This window comes from Nerophis ophidion, linkage group LG29, assembly GCF_033978795.1.
Source record: "Nerophis ophidion isolate RoL-2023_Sa linkage group LG29, RoL_Noph_v1.0, whole genome shotgun sequence".
Classification (NCBI taxonomy): Eukaryota; Metazoa; Chordata; class Actinopteri; order Syngnathiformes; family Syngnathidae; genus Nerophis; species Nerophis ophidion.
In genome coordinates this window covers 12,585,520-12,605,145 of record NC_084639.1, presented here as the reverse complement: position 1 = coordinate 12,605,145, position 19,626 = coordinate 12,585,520, and the positions used below count along the sequence as shown (strand labels likewise).

The 19,626-nt window shown below is 39.2% G+C and overlaps 1 protein-coding gene across 1 annotated transcript in view; it reads right to left on the bottom strand.

The window, feature by feature from the left end:
• Positions 1-1,189: 1,189 nt before the first annotated feature.
• The window catches only part of apln (apelin), a 75,934-nt gene continuing 57,497 nt past the window's right edge, over positions 1,190-19,626 (bottom strand). Inside the window, exon 3 of the mRNA XM_061891987.1 lies at positions 1,190-8,723. The gene's annotated coding sequence lies outside the window, so the exon portion shown is untranslated. The remainder of the gene's footprint in view (positions 8,724-19,626) is intronic.

Below are 19,626 nucleotides of genomic sequence, written 5' to 3'. Positions count from 1 at the left end.
AATATTTGTTTTCACTTTCTGCAACAAAATAATTTTGACATAACGGTGAATATATATATATATATATATATATATATATAGCAGTTCCACTGAAGACACGGCACAAAAAATTCAATACTCAAATTGTTTTAACAAAGTTCCACTTCCCCTGAACGTGACTTTTCAGTCACACGTCTGTATTCTCTCTCTCTCTCTCTCTCTCTGCAGCCCCGCCCCGTCTGATGGTGCTCTGTCTTCAGCACCATGGACAGAGGCGGTGACCTTTGCTCCTGCAGGCGCACTGGTACTCGCCCTCTACAGTATGTATATATGTATAAGTATATGCATATATACATATGTATATGAATATATATGTAAATATATATGCATGTATGTATGTGTATATATGTGTTTGTGTGTATATATGTATTTATGTGTATATATATACATATATATATGTATACATATGTAATCTGTATGTACGTATATATGTACATCTGTATATATGTATCTATATATGTACTATATATGTATATTTATATGTGTGTGTATATATGTATGTATATATGTATATACAGATAAATGATAAATGGGTTGTACTTGTATAGCGCTTTTTCTACCTTCAAGGTACTCAAAGCGCTTTGACATTACTTCCACATTTACCCATTCACACACGCCTTCACACACTGATGGAGGGAGCTGCCATGCAAGGCGCCAACCAGCACCCATCAGGAGCAAGGGTGAAGTGTCTTGCTCAGGACACAACGGACGTGACGAGGTTGGTTCTAGGTGGGATTTGAACCAGGGACCCTCGGGTTGCGCACGGCCACTCTTCCATTGCGCCACGCCGTCCCGATATATAAGTATATATGTTTATAAATGTGTGTATATATATGCATGTGTATATATATATCTATATATATACATATATATATATATATATACACTGTATATGTATATATATATATATATATATATATATATATATATATATATATAGTCAAGGTTTCTGTAGTTTATCCGTTAAACAGTGCTCAATACCGGGGTACAGCGGAATATACGTTAGGTTAGGAAAAAACACAGAGGCTATTTCATCCCTACAAGCCTGTTTCGCAGTTTTCCCTGCTCTTCAGGGGATTTTATAGAACTAAATGAATTGAAGAATGAATGAATCAATTGGGGAAAGGGGGAAAACACACTGGACACCATGTTTTTCTTAAAATAAGATTTTTTAATATTACTTATTATCATAAAGATATATTTACACACTTTACAGAAATAGAAAATAAAAAACACAAAGCTACGCTTGAAAAGGAAAAAAATAAAATAAGTACTCCAAGAGCTAAAGCTTATCTCGTTTGTTTGTCTTTTTTTTTTTATAAATTAGAAACCAAAAAGTTCAAATATGTACACAGCATTTCAACCATTTCTGATACACTTGTTTTTATTTGACTTATTCATTTATTTATGTTGTTTATTCTTGCCCAGTTCAACACCAAAACAGAGACAACGGGGGACTGTACATTTGGCCTGGTGAGTAATATTGAGCACACCTTTTTTTTCTTTTCTTTTTGGAACAGAATATAGGAGTAATACATTGTTGTTGTTGTTGTTTTGTAGAGCTGGTAACACTTATCTCCGAGCATGTCGCGCACGTCGATGGAGAATGTGTCACAATCGGGGCGAGGGGGGCGGCGGCTCGTGTGCTATTCTCGGTGCGGTTCTCATTTTCCAGGCTCCTAGATAATGACGGATCGCGCTTGTTTCCCACGGGGGATCAAACCTAGTTATCCTAGACGGCGGGATTGAGTATCGCTCACATCGGAGAAGCTAAAAAAAAAAATACAAAAATCATGGAATGTTTTTTTTTTTTGTCTAATTTCGCATCAATTTTGCAAGGTGTGTGTTTTTTTTTTAATCGAGCGTCTTGACTCCCGGCCAAATGGACAAGGTAAAGGAGGCGTGTCAGTGAACAAACATGCTAACAAGTGCATAGGAACATCACTTTGGCCTGGGCGATGGTCACGGACAAAAGAGGAAACATTTGCGAGGCGAGGAACGGTTTCTCCTGCTAGAAAAGACCATTAGGGGCAAATGGTGGGGCGTAATGTGTCGGTCTAACGTTTCAGCCTGGACCTGCTCGTCCTTCTGCACCACAACGCCCAGCCCAGCAGGCACAGAACGGTTGATACAACGTTGATTATACGTACATGTCCTTTAAAACTAACTTCTAAACAACGTTGCAAAATAGTTGTATTTGTTAATTGAGACAACATTGGTGGATCCACGTTGTTGGTTGGGAAATGACCAAAATTCAATGATCAAATCCATGTCAGAACCCAACGTTGATTGGACGTTGTCAAAAAGAATGTTGTTTCAACGTTGTATTTGTGTTGTATATTTGTGGTTGGAAAACTGACCAAAAGTCAATAGTCAAATAAACGTCCATTGTCAAAAAGCATGTTGTTTCAATGTTAGGTTTGTGTTGTAGAATATTGGTTGGTAAATGACCACATTTCAATGGTCAAATCAACGTCAGAACCCAACGTTCATTAAACGATGTCAATAAAGCATGTTGTTTCAACGTTGTATTTGTGTTGTATACTTGTGGTTGGAAAACTGACCAAATTTAAATGGTCAAATCAAAAAATATCAAATCAAAAAATAAAAACTATTTGGCAACAGATAGATCTGAAGTGGATCCATATATCTTTAAGTGTTAAAAGTAAAAAAAAAATAAAAAAATAGTAATATCCAGTAAGGAAGGGATTCCTATGGCCCCATTCTAATGGTTGGTTAATCACTTTACAATGCAGTCTGCTGAAAATGATGGAAAGCGCCACTCTACATGCAAACTGACGTTGGAATTGCCACGGAAAACACGTTTTAACATATTCCACACGCCACCGACCACAACGGACAGCGTACCTAACAATTCGTCACGTTTCATGTGTCGGGTAAACCGTGACGAATGGGGCAATATATTTTTAACACTTTTTTGACAAACATCAACAATGGCCCTCAGTCTGCGGCCCTCAGTGGAAAAAAGGTTTGGACACCCCTAATCTAGACCGCATGGAGGTGTCATCATAGGTCCCCTTTAACAGTGAATATTTGTGCAATAGGCCCAGTAAAGTAAAAACAAAACAACGCTCCCCTCGGTGCCGTACTTTGGCTTTTTCACGTGACATAATTGTGCTGCATACTTCTTTTTTTGTGTTTTTACTTCCACAAAACTGTAGTCCCGCCCCCCTCCATCCATCAATCCATCCATCCATCCATCCATCTTTGGACAACCAACAAACTTAGACGAGGAATCGAACCTTTTTTAAAGCGAGAGACAATACACAGTGTAGCCTGGCGGGGAGTTAGAAGGGTCTTGGAACAAGCCAGGTTTTTTTTTTGGTTGACATTGTGGAGTTCTGCTCAGCAAAGATGCCCAAGAAAAAAAAATAGGGTCGGGTTGGCTTTGCTCTCCGGAAGGTGGCAGGTGCAGATGGCCAGGATACATTCACTCTGGTACAGACATGCGCCTCGGTTTTGACCGCAGGGATCGGGCGGGGGGGTCGGAAGAGATTTATTCAAAGCCTTTCCGGTCTACTCCAAAGGAGCTCACATGGAACTCGGTTAGAGCGCCCTAGGGAGCATGAGTGACATGAAAGTAAAGAAATATAATAATAAGGGTAGGAGTCGTCACAGTGCCCCAGGATTTAATACATTTGAAATCAGTCGGACGTTGTGGACTCACATGAGACACGGCCAGAAAGCCAGCAGAATCCTTCATCGAGTCAGGCGGGGGTGTCCAAACCTTTTTCCACCCAGGGCTTCAACTCATTTAAAATGACAAAAACGAGCTATGGGAGATTCAAGTCACGTTCTCAACATGACGCTGGTTAAAAAGAGGCGACTTCATTGGTCAGTTGTTCTCTAAAAGGAGGACCACGAACTGCAGTGCTGGTGTCTGTGGTAGTAACATGCCAGATCGTTACCAAGCAGGCACAAGACGTTGAAACAACGTTGAGAACTTGTTGAATTAGGTCCTGACGTTGAGCAAATCAAACCTAACGTTGAAACAACATGCTTTTTGACGACGTTTAATCAACGTTGGGTTTTGACGTGGATTTGATCGTTGAAATTTTGGTTAGTTCCCAACCAATATTCTACAACGTTAGAAAAACATACTTTTTAACGACGTTTAATCAACGTTGGGTTCTGACGTTAATTTGACTGTTGAATTTTGGTCAGTTCCCGACCAATATTCCACAACACTAATAAAACATTGAAACATGCTTTTTGATGACGTTTAATCAACGTTGGGTTTTGATGTGGATTTGACCGTTGAATTTTGGTCAGTTCCCAACAAATATGCCACAACACTAACACAACGTTGAAACAACATGCTTTTTGACGACGTTTAATCAACGTTGGGTTCTGACTTTGATTTGACCGTTGAATTTTGGTCAGTTCCCGACAAATATGCCACAACACTAACACAACGTTGAAACAACATGCTTTTTGACGACGTTTAATCAACGTTGGGTTTTGATTTGGATTTGACCGTTGAAATTTTGGTCAGTTCCCAACCAATATTCTACAAAGTTAGAAAAACATACTTTTTAACAACGTTTAATTAACGTTGGGTTCTGACGTTGATTTGACCGTTGAAATTCTGGTCAGTTCCCGCCCAATATTCCACAACACTAAAAAAACATTGAAACATGCTTTTTGATGATGTTTAATCAACGTTGGGTTTTGATGTGGATTTGACCGTTGAATTTTGGTCAGTTCCCAACAAATATGCCACAACACTAACACAACGTTGAAACAACATGCTTTTTGACGACGTTTAATCAACGTTGGGTTTCGACGTGGATTTGACTGTTGAATTTTGGTCAGTTCCCGACCAATATTCCACAACGCTATTACAACGTTGAAACAACATGCTTTTTGACAGCATTTAATCAATGTTGGCTTTTGACATTGATTTGACCGTTGAAATTCGGTCATTTCCCAACCAATATTCCACAACACTAATACAACGTTTAAGCAACATGCTTTTTGGCGATGTATAATCAACTTTGGGTTTTGACGTTAATTTGACTGTTGAATTTTGGTCAGTGTCCACAACACTAATAGAACATTGAAACAACATGCTTTTTGATGAAGTTTAATCAATGTTGGGTTTTGACGTGGATTTGACTGTTGAATTTTGGTCGGTTTCCAACCAATATCCACAACACCAATACAATGTTAAAACAACATGCTTTTTGGTGATGTTTAATCAACTTTGGGTTCTGACGTTAATTTTACCCTAGAATTTTGGTTATTTCCCAACCAATATTCCACAACACAAATACAACGTTGAAACAACATGCTTTTTGACAACGTTTAATCAACAATGGGTTCTGACGTTGATTTGACTTTTGAAATGTGGTCATTTCCCTACCAACAACGTGGATCCAACGTTGTCTCAATTTACAAATACAACTCTTTTGCAAGATTGTTTTTTAAAGGACACGTATATATGATCAACGTTGTATCAATGTCTTGTGCCAGCTGGGTATGCTCCATTAATGATCCTCAAATCAAAATATCGATACTTTAGTTCAGGGGCGTCCAAACTTTTTCCACCAGGAAATCATATGAAAAGTCAAAAGTATGCGTCGGCCATATTGAAGAAAAAAATATATAGTAAAAATAACTGTGTCAGCTATAGTAGGGGACTGTGTGTTTTTCATAACAGAGATAATATTTTCCAAAATAAAAAAAAGGTTGGTTATGTAAATGTCTCAAACTTGAAAATAAGGTTGGGACACAAAATTTTTTTTTTTTTTTTTTCACAGCAGAAAATACCATCTTATATTCGTGTAAATATTTATATTTATATTGAACACGCCATTGCAGCTATTTTATACTCTATTTATACCTGCTCAAAAACTTCTAAAATATACCTTTAAAGAGCGCATTTCCTCATATATCCTTTTGTCTTTTTCATATTTTCCGAAACGCTGACAAAATAGACCAAAAACAAATGTCCACTGCAGAGGACTTAGTTTTACAGTGGTTTTATACATTTTTAAACCTCGGAAATTAGACGATCTTTCGTTTTGCAATTTTTTTTCTTCTCTTTTTTTATGAAAGTGAAGAATACCGTCCAAACCAGGGGTGTCAAACGTACGGTTCAATATGGCCCGCAAGATGTGTTTGCCAAGTATAAAAATGAGCTGCAATATTTTTATGAAAAATACTGCTGTTCCAAATGTGTCCACTGGATCTCACAATAGCAATTAAAGTGTAAACCATGTTACACATGACATTGTTCAGAGATGACGTGTCAGCTGACTTTAAGCGCCTTCTGGATTGGTTGCCGCCACTCCAATCAGCGCAGGTGCGAGTGATCAGCTCCTCCTGTTGTGGCTGGCAGCAGATGGCGGCAGACTGATGCTGTATCGACGCACAAAACCTTCTTTCATTGTAAATTATCCACTCAACGGATAAAATAACCAAACGGTAAGATGCAAAGACTTAAGTCAACATGACCATCATCTTTGTAGTTAGAGTGCCGTGCAATGCTCGCAGTTTGTTAACGGCACGATGCGCATCCTGAACTCCATTGTAAAAAAGTCTGTTTCTACATTCGTTGGGTCTATTTTATTTTATGCTTGAATCTAGCATGTTCACATTGGTTAGGTTTGTACTTATGTTACCTTTAATTCATGTATCATGGTGTCATTTTGACAGTTGTTTTGTTTTTTATTATAGTGTAATATTTGAATGATGATAAATGACTGTGTTGTGGCAGTTGCGGATGTCACTAATGCTTAAAGTTGGCTTTGTAAAGTTTATCGTGTTCTTCATGGTGATTTGGAAACTGAACCCATTTTTTTTCCTCAGAATTGTTTTTAACTAACTTGAAGTGTTTCGCCAAGAGGATTATTTGTTATTCAGAATGTGCTTGTTCTATTTTTGGCCAGAGTGAGATAAAGAAAACATTTTTGAAGTTGTCTTTATTTTTTTAGGTTCGTATGCCATCATTTTACCAGCCCTGAGCTAAAATTGAGTTTGACACCCCTGGTCTAAACGCAGCATTACCAATTTGATGTAGTTTAGGCTCAGGGTAATATGGTGTAATACAGTGATTCTCAAACTGTGGTACGCGGGCTCCATCTAGTGGTACGCCAAATAATCCTTTCGTTAAATGTTCAAACACAGTGTTACTATTCAAACTGCGTGTGGCTAAAGGTTTTAAATATACTTGGTAAATACAAACTCTGCCGTGTTTTTAATGAGTATTTAGGCCTACTTTGCTACTGTGTTGTAATGGTGGTAATTATCGTGGCACTTAGAGAGCCAAGTGGTACTTGGTGGAAAAAGTTGTAGAACCACTGATGTAATGTCTTGTGGATAATGTTCAACATGTCAAAACTTTACGTGTTTTTTTTTTCCTCCTTGTTGTTTTTGAAAAATATTCTGTGGGCCAATCAGAAAGAAGTCTGCAGACCACTTGCACTTTGGACACCCCTGGCCTGACATAAAAGAAGGCTGCCTTGTCGTGGTCTGGACCATGCGGATTGGACCGGTGATGGAGGGCGTTGAGGGCTTTTGGTTTTAGGGTCTGTAAGCCAATTTGACAATGAGCTCAGACTACATGACCCCAGTCAGTCTTGGATTGGGGGGCTGGTAGAGGGGGAGGGTGGGGTTGGCGTTGGGGGCAAGATCCATCTGAGAAAGATTAACTCTCGCCATTTTAACGAGGGTAATGATCAAAGCCTCCGCCACCTGTGCCGTGGCGGCATGGCAAGGCATCTGCAAAGTAGGCAAAAGATCATGGCTATAACGGTAATACACGGAAATAATGCTCTTTAGTCATATATATGTGTGTATATGTATGTATATATATATATATATATATATATATACATATGTACTTATATCTACATATACATAAATACATATGTATATACACATATACGTACTGTGTATGTATATATATATATACACATACATAGACATAAATACATATATATATATATATATATTGTTTAAATGTTGTAAATAAAAGTAAGCATCCTATCTTAGCACCCTGAGAAAAATAAATGTCGAGATGAACGTGGAAGAGTGATCCAGTAGAACGGAAAAAAGGCATTTAGCATTTGGTTAGCATTAGGCTACGTCATTAGACACCTGCAGTGCTTGTGGCGGAATAGTCGCTCAAAAAGGGGGGCGGGGCCAGGAGCCAAGGACTGGTCAAATCGGAGTTGTTTCCTCCCTACGGCCATGGTTATTTGGCACTTCGTTAGAAGGGCGGGGCACCGGAGCGGACCGCCGCTGCCAGTTAACAGTCGCGTGGCGGGATGAGAGTCGAGTCGAAGGAAATGAAGTGTGTGTTGGCGTCTATGAAGCGCAAAAAAAAAAAAAAAAGATGACATTTGCGAGAAGACGGAACGGGATCAAGGAGGGATAGATGCCTCTCCACCGCCACCCACCCCCACATCACGGCCCTCCCGCCATTCCCCCCCTCACCCCCTGTGAGAGCGGAGGGTCGAGCGGCTTTGTCCTGATTTTTGTCGTTGGTTTTTTTTTTTTTTCCTCAAATCTTGTGGACAGAGTTGCTTGAAGAACCAGCAGGTGCTATGGACATCACTCTTCAGGCTGGGCAAGCGTAGGCCCTCGGCTGCAGGCCTCCCCAAGGCAAAGGAAGAGCAGAGAAATCACAACCTGGGGGAGGGCGCTCTAAGCAGTGCCTGCCAGAAAAACACAAAACAGGAAAGTGTCATCAGTGTGTGTCCCTTTATTTATATATATATATATATATATATATATATATATATATATATATACAAAGTGGTAGAAAATGGCTGGGATGAATATATATATATATATATATATATGTGTTTTAGGATAAAACACAGGCTATTTCATCCGTACAAGCCTGTTTCGCAGGTTATCCTGCTCTTCGGGGGATTTTATTGAATCAACAATATTATTTGTGGCAGAACTGTTTCATGAGGGGTTCCCTCAATCATCAGGAGATTTTAATGGAAGCATTCACATACAATGGTTTATATAGGGCACAGAGTGGGTGGGTACAGGCAGGCGTAGGGTGTGGTGATTGGCTCATGTGTTACCTAGGAGGTGTTTCCGTCTGTGACGGCATGTTGAAATGATTTCACTGCGCTTGTTGAGGGATGATAGATCTGGATGATATATAATAAACAGTTTCTCTTTTAAGCATAGGTTGCATATTTTATTACCACTGTTGTAAGGTGTGCTGGATGCAAGAATTTTCCATGTTATTGAATATTCAACATTATTGTCTTTGAGGTTCCAAATGTGTTTGCTGAGTTCTGTAGAATTCCGCAAAGTCTGGTTTCTAAAGGAGGCCTTGTGATTATTCCATCTGGTTTTGAACGCTCCTTCGGTTAATCCTACGTACGTGTCGGATGTGTTAATGTCCTTGCGTGTTACCTTTGCTTGGTAAACGACTGATGTCTGTAAGCACCCTCCGTTGAGAGGGCAATCAGGTTTCTTGCGACAGTTACATTCATTATTGGTTTCGGAGTCATTTGGTCTGGGGGTGGGCAGTCCTTTTGCAATTGTTTTGTTGTGGTTTGAAATTATTTGTTGTATGTTATTCATACAGCTGTAGCTCAATTTAATGTTGTTATTGTTGAATATTTTTCTTATATATATATATATATATATATATATATATATATATATATATATATATATGCACATGTATGTATATGTGAAATACAAAGCTTTATGTTATTATTGGCTGATGTCAACATTTAGTTTCTCATTGTGTTTCTTGCTGTTGTGCCAATTTTCAGAAGATTTTCCTGAAGATCGGGGATACCTGCGAAACAGGCTTGTCGGGATCAAATAGCCTGTGTGTTTTTTCCTGACCTAACGTATATCCAACTCTACCCTGGTATTGAGTACTGTATTATGGATAAACCACAGTAACCTCAACTATATTGCCATACTTTTTCTTTTTTATTCATTGCATTCTTCTATTTCTTCTTCCATAGGTGAATAACGTAGGCTCTTATCCTTTTTCATAACACTTTCATATTTTCTCGTGAAAAGTGAACAAACCGTCAGTCTCTGCTGAGACGCAGAGAGAGGGTAAGATAAAATAAGCGCCGCTTTTTCCTACTCCTTTTCGGACACGTGCGTTCAATACAACTTTGCTGATAAAAACGACAATTGTTCGTGTGTGGCGAGTTATCTCGCACAAAAAGTGAAGTCAAGGTTTACGCAGACGTGTCCGGACCAGACCTGGTGCCCTTTGATCGAAAACCAATTGTGTTCGTCTCAGGAGGAACACAAACCCGACTTTATTCAACTCGTGCCGGGTCAGTTCTCGTCCTCAAAGACGTCTTTGGTGTTTTATCTCCTCCATGTCAGTGATAATATCCCCAGATTCGGCGAGTGAAGCGGTGAGCTGTGCCGCATGAAAACAAGATGTGGGCCTATTCTTCCGAGGAGATGGCATAGTTCTGCACTGGTGTAATGCCCGGCGTGCACGTATCTGATCCGCATTGTTTGCGCGGAGCTTTCGGATGACCTCACTGTTGCCAGCGTGAGGTCACGCCTAGTCCATGGAAGACACCCGCCACTGCTTTCTCACGTAGGCTCACCCTGGGGCTTTCCAAGATCTGCCCCGCGGCCTTCAAATCTGTAATATCCTGTCGTCTTTTCTGTCTTGTCGGCTTTTTTTTTTTTTCTCTCTATCACGTCGGGCCTTGCGGGGTGTTTGAACGCGAAGGCGAGGGGATCAAGAAGACATTGTTTCATCTTGCATCTGGAAGGTGTCAGGATAAGAAGCTGAGAACGTAGCCTGAGGCTGTATAGGAGAAGCTGGGATGGCGAGAGGCCTCTGAATGGCAATATCTGCTATCTTAATAGTAAACTTCCTGGTAAAAATCCCACATTATTTTAGTTTTCAATCATTTTAAACTCTCAGGCGTCCCATAAATGTGTGCTGGCCTCCATGCCAGACTTTGCACTGTTTTAAAGTGCTTCTAGTAACCGATACCAATGTTTTGGTACCGGTACCAAAATGTACTTTCTAATTTAAAGGGACCACAAAAAATTGCATTATTGGCATTATTTCAACCAATAATCTGAGGGTACGTTAAACATGTTTCTCATTGCAAGTTTGTCCTTAAATAAAATAGTGAACCTAAGGGACAAGCGGTAGAAAGTGGATGGATGGACTAGCAACTTGTCTTATAGTAATAAGTAAACAAACAAACAAAGGCTCCTAATTTAGTCTGCTGACATATGCAGTAACATATTGTGTCATTCATCATTCTATTATTTTGTCAACATTATAAAGGACAAGCAGTAGAAAATGAATTATTAATCTACTTGTTCATTTACTGTTAATATCTGCTTACTTTCTCTTTTAACATGTTCTATCTACACTTCTGTTAAAATGTAATAATCACTTATTCTTCTGTTGTTTGATACTTTACATTAGTTTTGGATGATACCATAAATTTGGGTATCAATCCGATACCATGTTGATACAGGATCATACATTGGTCATATTCAAAGTCCTCACGTGTCCAGGGACATATTTCCTGAGTTTATAAACGTAATATAAATTTTTTAAAAACGAAAAAGATAATGTGATACTCTTGTACTTTGTATTATTACAGTGGATGTTGGGTGTAGATCCACCAACGGTGTGTAGTAAAACATGTTTAGCTATTCCTCGTCCTGCAGGGATGATACTTGTAAGAAACGTACTTTATTTGTCGCCATGGAGACAATATTAGTGATTTAGAAGTAGCTAAAACACTTTAGCACAATACTTTAGCCACTAGCTTTTTAGCCATGTTTTAAAGCACCTCTTCCTGAGGGTATTTCAGTGTTATAACTTCACCTTAATCTTTAGTTTTTAGGCCAAAATGTGTCCGTTCTCCCTTTTCTGTCTACAAACTGTGTGTGCTTTTAAGTACTCTGTGATTGTGCGCTGCCAAACATGCTTGTCAGCTCCTAAAACCAGCAATATGTCACTACGTGTCTGATATAGTTTATCCTGAATAAATTCATTAAGTAATATTTACAGAACACCATGGTGTCTGATACCATTTATTCCTGAATTAATTATTTTATTATTTATTAAATACCACAGTGCGTCATATATTTTATCCTTTAATTAGTTTAGAATTATTTCCAGAATACCACGGTGTCTGATATCATTTATCCTGAATAAATTAATGTATTAATATTTACAAAATACCATGGTTTCTGGTATCATTTATCCTTAAATTATTTTATTATGCCTCATATATTTTATCCTTAATTAATTCAGTAGTACTTACAGAATACCATGGTGTCTGATATCATTTATTCCCAAATTAATTATTCTGTTATTTAATGAATACCACAGTGCCTCATATATTTTATCCTTAATTAATTTAGTATTATTTCCAGAATACCACGATTTATGATATCATTTATCCTGAATAAATAAATTCAGTGATATTTACAAAACACCATAGTTTCTGGTATCATTTATTCCTGAATTAATTATTATTTAATGAAAACCACGAACCCTCATATATTTTATCATTAATTCATTTAGTATTATATCCAGAATACCATGTTGTTTGATATAATTTATCCTGAATAAATCCATTCAGTAATATTTACAGAATACCATGGTGTCTGATATCATTTATCCTGAATAGATCCATTCAGTAATATTTACAGAATACCATGGTGTCTGATATCATTTATTCTTGAATTAGTTTTGTTCATACTTAATAAATACCAGATTGTCCCATATATATGTTATCCTTAATTTAGTATTATTTCCAGAATACCACGGTGTCTGATATAATTTTTCCTGAATGCATTCATTCAGTAATATTTACAGAATACTATGGTTTCTGGTATCATTTACTCCAAAATTATTTTATTATTTAATGAATACCACAGTGCCTTATGTATTTCATCCTCAATTAATTAATTCAGTGGCTTCACGGTGGCAGATGGGTTAGTGCGTCTGCCTCACAATACGAAGTTCCTGCAGTCCTGGATTCAAATCCAGGCTCGGGATCTTTCTGTGTGGAGTGTGTGAATGTGAGTGTGAATGTTGTCTGTCTATCTGTGTTGGCCCTGCGATAAGGTGGCGACTTGTCCAGGGTGTACCCTGCCTTCCGCCCGATTGTAGCTGAGATAGGCGCCAGCGCCCCCCGCAACCCCAAAAGGGAATAAGTGGTAGAAAATGGAAAAATGGATAATTAATTCAGTAATATTTACAGAATACCACGGTTTCTGGTATCATTTATTCCTGAATTGTTTTAATATTTAGTGAATACCACAGTGCCTCATATTTTATCCTTAATAATTCATTTAGTATTATTTCCAGACTACCATGGTGTCTGATATAATTTATCCTGAATACATTCATTCAGTAATATTTACAGAATACCATCATGTCTGATATCTTCCATCCATTTTCTACCGCTTGTCCCATCAATTATTCCTGAATTTTTATTATTTAGTGAATACCATGGTGCCTCATATATTTTATCCTTGATAATTCATTCAGTATTATTTCCAGAATACCATAGTGTCTGATATCATTTATCCTGAAAAAAATAATTTTGTATTATTTCCAGAATACCGTTGTGTCTGAAATCATTTATCCTGAATACATTCATTCACTAAAATGTACAGAATACCATGGTGTCTGATATCATCCATCTATCCATTTTCTACCGCTTGTCCCTTAATTTATTCCTAAATTAATGATTTTATTATTCAATGACTACCACAGTGCCTCCGACATTTTATCTTTTTTTAATTTAGTATTATTTCCAGAATCCCACGGTGTCTGATATAATTTATCCTGAATACATTCATTCAGTAATATTTACAGAATACCACGGTTTCTAATACACAGTCATTTATTCCTGAATTAATTAATTTATATTTGCACAAATTACCGAGTCGGAATCGCCGATACCAGCCTGGATTTTACTCGGTATCCACACCATTAGACCACAAGGAAGTCTTTTACAAACGTTTGTAAATGTAGAAACAAATTTATTATAAGACCCCTTTTTTGGCTCAGATGTAGTTGGACAGTTTTATGTCTCTCGTGTCTCGTCTCTTTACCACTCGTTGCTACAAGTTGTCTGACAGAAACTGCAAACTCAGGCCAACGGCTAAATAGTCCTCCTCCTTTGTCCCCTTGAAACAAGAGGACTTTGAAGCAGCGTGGGATGTTTAATAATGTCGGCGGAGACCTTTAGAACCTTATTGTTTGACTTTTGACCAACGTTCAGTCAAATGCTTGTCTTTTTTTTTTTTTACCGCACTCATTGTTTTGTGGCCTCGAGAGTCCTGAATGGAAGGCATGAGTGAAATAAAAAGGAAATGTAACTCCAAAATAGAAGAAAGAACATAACAAAGATTCATAATTCTTCCCAGTTTCTATGGCCTTGATGCTTTTCTCTCCCCCCCCTGAAGTGATTAACCATGGCCTGACACTCCCGAGCAGTCTCGTCCCGGCTGGGATTTATGGCGGCCCTTCGTGGGTCGGTATCCTGCAGGGATGTTGTGTCTGGGAGAGTTCCCCTGTCTCGCTGCGTGTTTGGAAAAGATGCTCGGCGCTCATGTTTCTCAATGCAAACGCCAGTGACGTGCCATGTTTCCTTTCCCAGCCGATACAGAGCAAAATCCAGGCTGACCCCGGTACTTTGGGCTAATATACCAAATGTGTTCGCTAAGGTCTAAAAAGTTGTGTGTTTTCAAATAATAACATATCAACTTTTTTTAAAACTGCAAACATTTAAAGGCCTACTGAAACCCACTACTACCGACCACGCAGTCTGATAGTTTATATATCAATGATGAAATATTAACATTGCAACACATGCCAATACGGCCGGTTTAGTTTACTAAATTACAATTTTAAATTTCCCGTGGAGTTTCTTGTTGAAAACGTTGCGGAATGATGACGTGAAATCCCGGGTTGGAGGGGACATATTAGCGCAGCACCATTTGCGGCTAAAAGTCGTCTCTTTACTTCGCGCAATTAAACAGTATTCTGGACATCTGTGTTGCTGAATCGTTTGCAATTTGTTCAATTAATAATGGAGAAGTCAGAGTAGAAAGATGGAGGTGGGAAGCTTTAGCCTTTAGCCACACAAACACACGGTGATTCCTTCTTTAAAATTCCCAGAGGTGAAGCTTTACTAGGGATCAGAGCGGTCAAGCGAACATGGTTCCCGACCACTTGTCACCCGGCAGGTTTCGGTGAGAAATGTGTGGTAAAAAGTCGGCTCTTACGGAGATCAGCTGAGCGTGCGCCGTCCATGCAGCTGCCGTCGACTTCCCTCAGAGACTGGCCTTAAGACACCCGTGGACACACCCCTCCGACTATCAGGTACTATTTAATCTCACTAAAACACTAGCAACACAATAGAAAGATAAGGGAGTTCCCAGAATTATCCTGGTAAATGTGTCTAAAAACATCTGAATCCGTCCCAATGCAATCGCCTTTTTTTTTTTAACTTTTTTTTTTTATATAGTCCTTCGCTATCAATATCATCATCCACAAATCTTTCATCCTCGCTCAAATTAATGGGGAAATTGTCGTTTTCTCGGTCCGAATAGCTCTTGCTGCTGGAGGCTCCCATTATAAACAATGTGAGGACGTGAGGAGCCCTCACACTTGTGACGTCATTGTCATCGTCTTTTTATTAGCGACCAAAAGTTGCAAACTTTATCGTCGATGTTCTCTACTAAATCCTTTCAGCAAAAATATGGCAACATCGCGAAATGATCAAGTATGACACATAGAATGGACCTGCTATCCCTGTTTAAAAAAGAAAATCTCATTTCAGTAGGCCTTTAAGAAAATACAGCAAAAAAACAGAATTGGCATATAATCGACATTTAACATTGGAGAGATTAACAATGAGAGATTAACCTGACTTTCTTGGCTTTGAGGGGCACCAGAACCCAAATGGGACACAAGACCTCCAATAAAGTGACATTTTCTGAGAGAGAACATGTGTGTCAACGTTTTCCCTGAAACACATGACAGTGGCGTAAAAGATGTGGCCGTGAGGCTAGGTTTTTCACGAAAGAAAAAGCACATTTTCAGGGCTTTCGCGCTCTCGTAAATTAGAGTGCGAGCCATCCGCTTTAAAGGAGGAAGGCCAGACCGATGGCGCTCGCCTCACTCCCATGGCCATCCAGCCAAAACCAAACATTGGACATCAAAATCTTTTTAGCCAGGGTGAAAGTAGACATGAGTGCGAACAAAATGAGATGTTAAGCACCGAGCTACGTGAAAGAATGGCTGAGCTACAAGAGGAGGTAATCTCGAAGGTCTGTTGGAAATATTCGCCATTATAATTAGATTGGCGAATGCAGCTGAGATAGCACCCCTGCCACCGAGAACGGGACAAACGGTAGAAAATGGATGGAATTGATGGCCCATTTTTTTTGTCCATTCGTAAATAGCGTCGTCAAGGTAACACAAAATGTTCCCAATTTAAAATACCGCCATCGCCGCAAACGAGATCTTTCCGAGGGTATAACATATGTGGGGGTTCGTTGCCCGGTTAGTCTGGTATTAGACAAAAGGTGCGTACCCATTCAATTGGCCCTTTTTTTGTGTGTGTGTGAATAACAATGCCAAGCGGTAGAAAATGGATGGGATGGATGGATGGCCCATTTATTTATTTTTTATTCGTGAATAGAGTCGCCATGATAACACAAAATGTTCTCAATTTAAAATACGCCCATCGGCGCAATTAAGACCTTTCCGACGGTATAACATATGTGGGGGTTCGTTGGCCGGTTCATTTCGTATTAGACAAAAGTTGCGTACTCATTCAATTGGTCCTTTTTTTTTTTTTTTTTTGGTGAATAACGATGCCATGGTAACACGGAATTTTCCCAATTTAGAATTCCGGCATCGGCGGAAAAAATACCTTTCCAATGGTTTTAACATATGTGGTGGTTCATTGGCCGGTTCCTCTTGTAGTAGACGTAAGAGAAACGTGTAAAAGACGGCGCTTAGATGGCAGCATATGTTGTTCCAAAACCTGCATGTACCTTTCAGCATTAATGGTGCCTTCACAGATGTGTAAGTTACCCATGCCTTGGGCACTAATGCACCCCCATACCATCACAGATGCTGGCTTTTGAACTTTGCGTCAAAAACAGTCTGGATGGTTCGCTTCCCCTTTGGTCCAAATGACACAATGTCGAATATTTCCAAAAACAATTTTAAATGTGGACTCGTCTGACCACAGTACACTTTTCCCATTTGCATCAGTCCATCTTAGATGATCTCGGGCCCAGAGACGCCGGCGGCGTTTCTGGATGTTGTTGATAAATGGCTTTCGCTTTGCATAGTAGAGCTTTAACTTGCACTTACAAATGTAGTAACCGACTGTATTTAGTGACAGTGGTTTTCTGAAGTGTTCCTGAGCCCATGTGGTGATATCCTTTAGAGATTGATGTCGGTTTTTGATACAGTACCGTCTGAGGGATCGAAGGTCACGGTCATTCAATGTTGGTTTCCGGCCATGCCGTTTACGTGCATTGATTTCTTCAGATTCTCTGAACCTTTTGATGATATTATGGACTGTAGATGTTGAAATCCCTAAATTTCTTGCAATTTCACTTTTAAAAACGTTGTTCTTAAACTGTTTGACTATTTGCTCATGCAGTTGTGGACAAAGGGGTGTACCTCGCCCCATCCTTTCTTGTGAAAGACTGAGCATTTTTCGGGAAGCTGTTTTTCTACCCAATCATGGCACCCACCTGTTCCCAATTAGCCTGCACACCTGTGGGATGTTCCAAATAAGTGTTTGATGAGCATTCTTTAACTTTATCAGTATTTATTGCCACCTTTCCCAACTTCTTTGTCACGTGTTGCTGGCATCAAATTCTAAAGTTAATGATTATTTGCACACAAAAAAAAAAGTTTATCAGTTAGAACATCAAATATGTTGTCTTTGTAGCATATTCAACTGAATATGGGTGGAAAATGATTTGCAAATCTTTGTATTCTGTTTATATTTACATCTAACACATTTTCCCAACTCATGTGGAAACAGGGTTTGTAGCTGACACTATCTTTTTTTAGCACTGTTTTAAGTGAAAATATCAATATGGCCGCCGCATACTTTTCAGTATGAGAGTTTTGACACTCCTAAACCTACTCAGTGGCCTAGTGGTTGGAGTGTCTGCCCTGAAATCGGTAGGTTGTGAGTTCAAACCCCGGCCGAGTCATACCAAAGACTATAAAAATGGGACCCATTACCTCCCTGCTTGGCACTCAGCATCAAGGGTTGGAATTGGGGGTTAAATCACCAAAAATGATTCCCGGGCACTGCCACCGCTGCTGCTCACTGCTCCCCTCACCTCCCAGGGGGTGATCAAGGGTGATGGGTCAAATGCAGAGAATAATTTCGCCACACCTAGTGTGTGTGTGACAATCATTGGTACTTTAACTGTAAAGTATCAAAAGTATCAACGTTTTAATTGGAGAATCGATATCAGAGCATAAAGATTTGGTATCGGCAGTATCGATATTTCTTTGGTATGGATGTTACTGGAGTGTGCACGTGCAAATACGCGCGGTGGTTTAGTTTCTCACTGGCGCCTCCTATGTTTGCTTTTCAAACGCACACAGTTTGCTTTGGCTGGCCGTAGGAAATCAAAGTGTGAACGTGGCAGAAGTCAAATATCTTCTCGGATTGCTGATAAAAGATGTTTCACGCCAGCGATTGTTTGGCCTGACAGCAAGTTCAACTTTGTCTCAACGCCGAGTGGAGAAGCTGTTGTCTCCGCTAAAGGGTTTTAATTGACTTCATCTGAAGGACAGGACGTTTTAATCCGAAGAACAGGACGTTTCTAACAAGCATCTCCCAGATGGTTGCAAATGGAGGACAATGAGCTAAATTCACCCACCTTTCTTTGAACGTCAACAATAGTCTTTTATTCTTTTAAGCACTGCACTTCCTGTCTTTTTGTCAGACTTTGACTTTGAAGGGGAGCAGATGCATTCTCCATAGTTCGACACAAAGAAATGTTACTATTTTTTTAGGGATCTACGTTAAACATGCCAGTTAAAGATCCTTTCCGTGACAGAAGAACTTTGTCGTTTTTAAGGATCTACTGCAAACATGCCAGTCAAAGATCCTCCTTGAGACAAGAGAACTTTGTTGTTTTTAAGGATCTACTGCAAAAATGCCAGTTACAGATCCTCTTTGTAACAGGTGAACTCTGCCGTTTTTAAGGATCTACTGCAAAAATGCCAGTTAAAGATACTCTTTGTGACAGGAGAACTTCGCCGTTTTTAAGGATCTACTGCAAACATGCCAGTCAAAGATCCCTTCCGTGACAGAAGAACTTTGTCGTTTTTAAGGATCTACTGCAAACATGCCAGTCAAAGATCCTCCTTGAGACAAGAGAACTTTGTTGTTTTTAAAGATCTACTGCAAAAATGCCAGTTAAAGATCCTCTTTGTGACAGGAGAACTTTGTCGTTTTTAAGGATCTAATGCAAAAATGCCAGTTAAAGATCCTCTTTGTAACAGGTGAACTCTGCCGTTTTTAAGGATCTACTGCAAAAATGCCAGTTAAAGAT